The sequence below is a fragment of the Ailuropoda melanoleuca genome, chromosome 8 (assembly GCF_002007445.2).
Source record: "Ailuropoda melanoleuca isolate Jingjing chromosome 8, ASM200744v2, whole genome shotgun sequence".
Taxonomy (NCBI): Eukaryota; Metazoa; Chordata; class Mammalia; order Carnivora; family Ursidae; genus Ailuropoda; species Ailuropoda melanoleuca.
Genome location: NC_048225.1, coordinates 18,208,294 through 18,215,662, shown reverse-complemented (window position 1 = coordinate 18,215,662; position 7,369 = coordinate 18,208,294).

Sequence of the window (7,369 nt, the reverse complement as noted above, 5' to 3'; positions counted from 1 at the left end):
AGTGGGACTGTTGGATTGAAAAGTAAGTACTCATGTAATTTTGCTCAATGGTGCCACGTTCCCCTTCACAGAGACTATATTATTTTACATCCCCACTAGCAACATATGAGAGCGCTGGCTTCCCTACAACCTGGCCAACAGAGCATGCTCTGGAATGCTTGAATTTCTGCCACTATAATGGATAAGAAATAGTATTTCAGTGTTGTTTTAATTTTCCACTTCCCTTATGTGTCATTTTATATATTTAAGAATAATTTGCCTTTTTTTCCTGATTTATTTGTGTGTGTGGAATGGTATTTTTTTCTTAATTTTTTAAAATTGAAGTATAATTAACATACAGTGTTCTGTCAGTTTCAGGTGTACAATATAGTGATTCCACAATTTTCCTTATATTTCCCTAAATATAACCCTTCGTGGTATAATTTGCAAATATTTTTTCCCAGGTCGTCATTTGTTGTTTATATTTTTTGGCCACAAAAAGGCATTATGTAGTCAAATTTAGGTAGTCAAATTTATCAATCTTTTACCCCCTCCTTACTTCTGGATTTTGAGACATTTTGAGGGACCTTTCTCCCACTTGCAGGTTATAGAACAATCAACCCATGTTTTCTTCTAGTATTTCTATGGTTTCATTTTGTATATTTCTTTTTTTTTTTTTAAAGATTTTATTTATTTATTCGACAGAGATAGAGACAGCGAGAGAGGGAACACAAGCAGGGGGAGTGGGAGAGGAAGAAGCAGGCTCACAGTGGAGGAGCCTGATGTGGGGCTTGATCCCATAACGCCAGGATCATGCCCTGAGCTGAAGGCAGACGCTTAACTGTTGTGCCACCCAGGTGCCCCTCATTTTGTACATTTCAGTCTTGCATCCATTAGGATTTTACTTCTGGTTTATGATGTGAGCAATACTTCTGATTTTACCTTTTTTTCTATATGGAAATCCAGTTAGTAAAATGTTTATCTTTTCCTACTGATATGAGATACTGTCTTTATACATGTAACATTTTTATCAGATAGTCAATATTCAGACCTATTCCTATAATTGCTACTGATTTATTATGAGATGAGGTGGCCACGTTCATCACAAGTCTTCAGTGCCACTGGGTCTTTCTTTGAGTCTGTCTGCAATAGCAGTCCCTTTGTGCTCTGTTAGTTTTTAAAGTTCTGCATTTCAGTTCTGGGGGTGCTCTCAGGAAAGAAACCCAGACTCTGTGGTCTCCACACCATTGTTTCAAACTAGTACAAATAGAAAACAATCTCAGGTAGAGGAGAAAAAAACATTTGTTCTGTACTTATTACATATCTAATATTGGGCTAGACACTTTGCCTGCATGATATCTTCTCATTTAATCTTTACACTAATCCTAGGTGAGGAGAATTGTTATCCTCACTTTACAGATAAGGAATTTGAAGATACAAGAGGTTAATCATGACCAAAACCAAGCAACCACAATTTGGGAATAAGGAATTGGGGGGAAGAAAAAAGAGAGCATTTCTCCAATTTTAAAGAGAAATATTTGTTCTATGTTTGTCTCCAGTAATGGGGGCAGTTCAATTTAAAAATTTGGCCTGGATAACAGAGGCTTGGTCTCCCTCAAACCACATTGGAAGTCACAGGGTTTAATATTTTTCTAAGACACAATTTTTATTTCACAAATTGGGACCTAATTCAAAAGAGGTATCCTGTCTTTCTTTTTTTTTTTTTTAAGATTTTATTTATTTGAGAGAGAGCACGAGTGGGGGGGAGGGGCAGAGGGAGAGGGAGAAGCAGACTTCCTGCCGAGCAGGGAGCCCATGTGGGGCTCAATCCCAGGACCCCAAGATCACTACCTGAGCTGAAGGCAGACGCTTACCCAACTTAGCCATGCAGGAGCCCTGAGGTATCCTGCCTTAATGAAAAATTGTGGCCCATTGTTTCATGGGTTTGCAGAAGACCTGACAGAATTATTTTCTTTTTTAAAATGTCTATGCAGAGTGCTCTCACAAAGTTAGCCCTCTACATTGAGGCAAGATCTCTCCCACCTTCCTCTTTTTAGATCGACTGTGAGACATTGGGGAGAATATAAACCTTTCCTGCCTTACTTTTGGTTTGCCTCTATCTGAAAATCAGATGTAGAGGAGAAAAGGTAGGAAAAAATTAACAAGCTCCCCAGGTCTAGCGTAATGACCTGTGATGACAAATTTGCTCATGAATGTATCACAGGAAGGAAAAGAGCTCTCTCTTAGAAGGTGTAACGTTGTAAAAATAGAACTAGATCTCATCTAGATCAAAACCCCATTATAAATATAGCAAATTACCATGACCTCAACCAGGGGAAGTAACAGGACATTATGTTGTTAGGCTAAATTAGTGGACTCATGAGTGATTGGCAGTTCAATCCATCTTTTTCATCTGCAGGGAGCGTCACTACTTGATGTCTGCTCCGTCTGTTGGGTAGTGTAATTTTTGCTCTCTGGTACATGGCACAAATGATGCTTGGAGCCTGAAAATTTGATTTGGGTTGTTGTTTATTTGTTTGTCTTTTCAATTGTTTCTGAGAAAGTAATATAAGCATCCTTTTGACTTAGTTCCCCAAAAGGAGGAGTAAGAAAGATCGTTAAATGGAAATTTCTCAGTTGTTCTTTAGTTCTGTCTTCCGAAGAACAAGAAGATGTGAACATGAAATGCTCTCTCGGGGATTTAAGTTCTATTGTAAGGAGAGAAGTAGGATCCCGTTTTGGTCTTTTTAAGAGCTAAGATTCCAAGTTTCTAATATCAACTGTCTTACTAATTAGTTGTGTGGCCTTTGATGGGCCAAGGAAACCTTTCTGGGTCTCAGTTCTCTCATCTACAATACAAAAGAATTGCTTGAGATCACTGGTTCCCAAATTGTGTTTGAGGACACTAATGTTTCATAAAACAACTGTTCAAAAGATGCTCCACGTTGGAGCTGAGAGTAATTTAAAATCCAGTTTACCTGATTTAAATAACAATATGGGGCTCATTATCTCACTTAACAAGAAGTTCTGAAATATTTAACTGCTTGACAAAATCATCAAAGATTCCAAGTCATTTTGTTCCTTTTCTATGCCCTTCTCACCATGTTGGCTCAGGTTCCTTGATGGGCTTACAATGGCTGTAGCAGTTCCAAGCATCCCTCATAGTTATGACAACATTTTAGGGGAAGGAAGATGCTTTCATTCTGAGTATCACTTTTTATCATTAAGAAATATCTTTCTTGGGCCACTTGGGTGGCTCAGTCGGTTAAGCGTCCAACTCTTGATTTCAGCTCAGGTCATGATCTCGAGTCTTGAGATGGAGCCCCATGTAGGGCTCTGCACTGAGCGTGCAGCCTGCTAACATTCTCTCTCTTCATCTCCCTCTGTACCCAACCCCCTCGCTTGCGTGCACATGCACGTGTGCTTTCTCTCTCTCTCAAAACAAACAAACAAACAAACAAACAAACAAACAAACATCTTTCCCAGAAGCCCTCTGGGAACTTCCAATCACGTCCCAATGTTTGACATATCCAGCATATGTCAAACCACTAACAAGGGGAATGGGACCATGACTAGTTCAGACCAATTGTGATTTCTCTTTCTGGCTGGGGATGACGTTCACCTACCCTAAAGCACAGGGCTACACAGTGTGGGGTGGACACTGGAACAAAATCACAGAGCCGTTAGTAAGGAGGAAGACATGCGCACATGGTCACTGGGTGGGCAAGCATCATGGATTGCTCTAGATGCTTAAGTTTGAGCTTTGCTGGGTTAAATAAAACAAGAGATTCCTTTAGAAGAAGATTTTTCAGAGCCTTTGCTACATTCATGTGTATCCCTTCTGTGGGGGGCATAGAATGTTTAGCATGTTTTAGACTTCTCTGAGCCTAGAAATCTTTCATTTTCCTGTCTTCCCTCTGCTCTTTGCCAAATTTAAATTGAGAAACATTATTCCTAATTCAGCTTTAATGATCGTATACCTACTTCAGGTACGTTTTGAAAAATTTTGGTTTATGCTATATCAGGGCACTCTCACCTATTGGAATCACTCAGGGAGCTTTAAGAAAAAAAAAAAATGCAGATCCCAAAACTCCATCCTTAGGTCTGCTGAGACCAATCTTTGAGGACAAACTTGGGAATCCCAGTTGCATGGAATCGTCTCAGGCGAGCCTGACGATTGGCGAAGCCTGCATTCTGCTTCGCGTGGTGTTGTGACTTTGGCACCTTAGTTTGGCTTCTCCCATCAAAGGCACCAGAGCAATGGGAGCATTCGCAGTGAGCATCCTTGGGGAAGATGAACTGCAAAGGCAGACTTAAAGTAGCACAGCGTTAACCAGCCGTGAGGAGCTCCATCTCCGGAGTGAAACTGTTCTCTCTGGACTGTTTCCAGAATACGAGTGGCTTGGCGCATGATTTCTGCTACAAAACTATATAAATGGCATCCCTGATCTTGATGTCATGTTAAAGCTGTCTTAGAAATCGGAACTGCCAGCTAACTCCTCTTCTCGTAACGCCTCACTTTCCTCACTTCTCCAACAAGTCAGTCCTAAAGCCATTGAGGAGGGTATAGCCATGTAGGGGTCCACGGTGGTGCTGGTGGGGAAGCTGGGGAGCTGAGAGAGGGGTGTCCGAGCCTGGTGCACAGGCGGTGCCCCGAGGAGGGCTGCCCGGCATGGGTGTCTGAGCCTGAGTGGGTGGGGAGTGTTGCCATGTAGCTGTGCGTGGCTCGGACTTCCATGTGGGGGGGTGACCTGGTGTGCAGGGTCAGAGCCCAAGCTTGGTGAGGAAAGCATCCACCGGATGGGACGGGGGCGCAGCATGTGGCGTCAGATTTGCACAGGAGGCGGAGGACATCTCCAGGAGAATGGGACGGTAGCAGAGTGGGAGACTGCACATATACAGGGGATTGAGCAAATAAGTAAATACGTGAAGGATGATGAAACTGGGTTTCTCAGAAAAGGTCATTACAAATATAGCATGGGAGAAGACTAGAATAAACCCATGGTTTTAGGGCGCTTGGGGGGCTCAGTCAGTTGAGCATCTGCCTTCGGCTCGGGTCATGATCCCAGGGTCCTGGGATTGAGTCCTGCTTCCGGCTCCCTGCTCAGCGGGGAGTCTGCTTCTCCCTCTGTCCCTCCCCCTACCCCCGATCTCTCTCTCTCTCTCTCACATTCTTTCTCTCTCAAATAAAATCTTTAAAAAAAAAACCCCATGATTTTAAATAGATTTAACTATATACACACACATAGACACATATAGCCATGTATACAGTTGACTCTTGAACCCCAAGAGGTTGGGGCAGTGACCACTACCGCCCCCCCCAGTCAAAAATTGCTGTATAGGGGCACCTGGGTGGCACAGCGGTTAAGCGTCTGCTTTCGGCCCAGGGCGTGATCCCGGCGTTAGGGGATCGAGCCCCACATCAGGCTCCTCCGCTATGAGCCTGCTTCTTCCTCTCCCACTCCCCCTGCTTGTGTTCCCTCTCTCACTGGCTGTCTCTATCTCTGTCAAATAAATAAAATCTTTAAAAAAAATTGCTGTATGACTTTTTGACTCCCCCCAGACTTAATTACTAATAGCCTACTATGGCCTGGAAACCTTACTAACAACACAACCAACATATATTATGGATGTATGTTCTATGTATTATATACAGTACTCTTATATTAAAGCTAGAGAAAAGACAATGTTATTAAGACAATCATAAGGAAGAGAAAATATATTTACAGTACTGTACATATATTTATTGAAAAAAAAAATCCACCTGCAGGGTGGTTGGGGCAGGACAGAGGTGGTGGCAGTGACAGGCCTGGTCCCTGGATGGTGGTGTTTCTTAGCCTGGTGGCCTTGGCTCAGGGGCAGCAGCTCCCTGGCAGGCCGAGGGCAGTGATAGCAAGCTGGGAATGAAGGCAGCTGCCCCACCGCCTGTGGGGATAGGCAGCTATGGGGCCAGGGTGCGGCACGGGGTGGGGTTTGTGCCTGCCTTGGGGGGGGTGCTGGGGGCCTGCAGCCACCCTAACACCAGCAGGGAACCCAGATCATGGAGGACTTGGAAGAGACGGATCCAGGGTTTCTGGAGGCTGCTGCTGGCCTCTGTGGGTCTCCTGGGGTGCTCACAGGGCAGCAGGTGTGACCTTAACACCAATTGCCTTCAATCTGGAGACTGGAGCGAGCCGTGGTAAATAAATGCCCTGTGGCTTTTGTTGTCAACAAAACTGTGTATAAGTGGACCTCAGCAGTTCAAACCCATGTTGTTCAGGGGTCAACGATATGCACTTTTTCATATATTCCCCAGGTCTGTCTCCTGAGATGACTTGAGGTCAGTGATACCCCAAAAGCAATGTGAACATATAGCCCCTGGGTTTTGGCTTCTAAATATCATTTTCCACTAAAAGGAACCCAGGATCCTTGGAGAAATGGCTCATTACAGGGCTGGGGTAGGAAGAGTTGAAGATGAGCCTGGAATATTTTGTACCAGAAAGGAAGAAAGTGCTCAAAGGCTGAGGCTAAGGAGGACACAAAAGTCTGTTTCCACAATTTGATCACCCAATTAGCAAGAGATTAGTTTGATAGTAACAGATTATAACCCAGTGAGTGAGATAGGCTAGTAACAGATTGTAACTCATTGAATAACAGGAAACCCCGAGTCCATATGGATATAAATACATGAGTACTTGGAAGTTTGACAAGGAACAGGCTATCTACATATTTTTAGAGCATCTCTGCACAAGTATCAGCTAACAAAGGAGGAAAGAGGAACTTTGCAGTGGGGAAGACCGGCAGACAGCACCTTAATCACGTGATCAAAGTGAACCTCAATAAAGGAGTAAATAAAACACAGCGAGGTAACCAAAACATCCCTTCCGTGACGGTCCCATCAGAGTTCTGTAACCTGAATCTAATCACGAAGAAACAATCAGACAAAGGCAAACTGTGGGACAGTTTCCAAAATCACTAGGCTGCAATCTTCAAAACCACCCAAAACATCATGAATGTGCAGCAAAGACTGAGGAACTGTTCCAAACTGAACGAGACTAAAATGCGCGATTCTCAACTGGATTCTCTGGGACAACTGGGCCTCCATTTCCCTTCAGGGTAAGATGTTCGCTGGCCAAATGGACCCTGATCTCCAAGCCTTCGGAGAATCTTTCTGCTCTGCAGTAGTGTCAGGCATAATAGGTTCTTTTCTTTTCTTTTCTTTTCTTTTTTTTCTTTTCTTTTCTTTTCTTTTCTTTTCTTTTCTTTTCTTTTCTTTTCTTTTCTTTCTTCTTTTCTTTCTTCTTTTCTTTCTTTTCTTTTCTTTTCTTTTCTTTTCTTTTCTTTTCTTTTCTTTTCTTTTCTTTTCTTTTCTTTTCTTTTCTTTTCTTTTCTTTTCTTTTCTTTTCTTTTC